Source organism: Gadus morhua, chromosome 14, assembly GCF_902167405.1.
Source record: "Gadus morhua chromosome 14, gadMor3.0, whole genome shotgun sequence".
Taxonomy (NCBI): domain Eukaryota; kingdom Metazoa; phylum Chordata; class Actinopteri; order Gadiformes; family Gadidae; genus Gadus; species Gadus morhua.
Genome location: NC_044061.1, coordinates 25249372 through 25251871, shown reverse-complemented (window position 1 = coordinate 25251871; position 2500 = coordinate 25249372).

The window sequence follows — 2500 nt, the reverse complement described above, 5'->3', positions numbered from 1 at the left end:
ATTTGGGGACTGGGTGGCTGGGGGTCTATTTATCATACGAGTCCTAATGTGCTAATTCTGTGTTCATAATCCGAGGCAGCATCATCCATCAATGTTGATTTGACAGGCCCTACCCCCTTCTCTTCTCTCACGGCCTGTCTCCACGCATAAGGAGGTCATTTCTTCACAATGTCCTAAATTCAGAATTTCAATGTGCAGCAAAACAAATGAGCTAACTCTGCCATTGCTGATTAATGACAAACCGCAGGCCCCTTGTTCAGGTTTTTTTAGGGTTATTAAATGTCTCTGTTTGGGATGAATGGGATGTACGAGAGATGTACCATCTAGCAATATGATTAAGTTGCTTTCCCTCTTTCCTTTGTATCACAATATGTGGAGTGTATCAAGGAGTGATTATCTGGCTAGCATGGAGCTAATGGTCGGTTTGTATGTACACCTTGGATAACATTCACGATTTTGTGACTATCATTTATCATGAAATAAAAGACACAGTTATTGTGTTGTTTATTATGCCTAGCAGCGTCTAAATGCAAATGCAAAAAATGCAAACATACATAATTGCCAACCGGATTTGACTTCTCAAAAACAATCTTCAATGGTCACATTCTCTTGTTTTTCTTTGTTATTTACATACACCACCAAGTGATGATATTTACAGTGCTAAACCTGAATGGATTTGGGGGAAATTGTGTAAAATGTAATGGTAAAAAGCGTAATGTTGCCACATGGTTGTGTAAACATTAAAGGTGACAGCTAGCTCAGCGCGCAGACATCAAACTGGAGTGCTTGCTTTGACCTTTTCTATGGCTATGAGAGCGGGCTAACTCACAAGGAAATCTGTATTATAAAAATAAATGGGAGGCCTTGGGGAAAAGGTCAGGACACATGTTTCTGTGATACAGAGTAAGGGCTCATGTCTCTGGAAAAATTCAGCCAGCCAGTCTTTTATCCTTAAGTGAGTATTATAAACTAATTAAGGTTTGAACTAATGAAGTGAAAAAATGTACAGTTTAAGACCTTGTCATTAAGACCTTGTACATAATCCAAGTGTTTGAAAGGTTAGGATTGAAAAACGTCGTAACTGATAGATTCCGACCATGGTTTATTAGATCTGCTCGCTGTACCACACCGACAGATCCAAAATAAACACTTGATGTCATGGTGACGACCCGGGTAAGGGGAGTCCCTTTTAGATAATGGTATTTGTACAGTTGAACAGCTTTTTGTTTACATTGGAAGACTCAAAAAAGTATTTTTTTAATATTTCCATGGTAACCAGCAAGGTATCTCTGAGATCAGCCGTTAGCCGAATGTCTGCATTTCTCAAGAGAGCCTGTAGGGCCAATGTGTTTAGTTTACACAGATAAGCTACAGTACTGGACCTTATGGTGCTGAATGGCTAAACAATAAACAAATTGGACAATGAGAACAGATAACAAGTGATCCTATTTTGTGACTTCTGGTTTATTTCTGCACCAAATATCGATATGCCATGAAGTTGTTACACGCAGCGCTATTTATTATTGGCCTTGTGGTTTGTTGGTTTATCTACATTTATTCATATCGTGCATTCTCTGTAAATCCATCGTTTTTTTAAGAAGCGTTGGGTGGAGGTTGTGGAAGTTCGTAGAAACAACTCCAACTTTCTGATGAGATTTCTCTCGAAGGCCATCGTCCTAAGGTGTATTACATCGCGTTCAGCCTGAGTATGTCTGCCAAGCTTCTTTGAATCTTTTAAATTAATTCTATTGAATCATAATCCAAACAAGATCCAACTCAACTCAACTCAAAACTGTAAATTTGCAAAGAACACATGGGATTAGATACGAACCGTGTGTGATCTATTCTTGACCTGCTGGCTTCCCTAAACCAGCATCTATGTTGCGGTAGTTTGTTAGTGTGCCATTATTGGTTGTCTTTCATGTGGTGAAATAAGGGAAAAAAACTCCATCTGCTCCACCTATTGATCAAAGTCCTGCATCTTGGGAGAGATAAGCTCAAAGATACGTAATCATTTCATTCATTTTCGACAAAGATAACTTACCCACTGTTACGTAAACACAGCTCTAAACATAGCACGGCCATACTATAAGAAATATGTTACGGATAAGATAACACAGCTCATTTATATTCATGTTTATATTTAGGTTGTCTGCACGAGACAAAGAATAGCGGTTTTATTTCCACATTATTATTATGAAACCACAGTTTTTAACCACAGGCCAGCTTTTCTCTCAAGAAACAGAATATGTTTTTCCATTTTGTTGGTCGCATGAAGGACATTGTTAGGTAAATGTTTTGCTACTGCGTTTGCAGTGCTATTTTAATTGCCTGGGGATTATTTTACAATTGGCTTTTCTTAGACGGCAAATGGCACACATCCAACAGTCTTAGTGAAATCCATGCAGTAAGCCACGTCATAGAGTCCAGAGTATAATGGGCCACTGCATGGCAACAAATCAGGGTGGAGGAAAGGTCATGTGGGCTGTAAATCCATTGT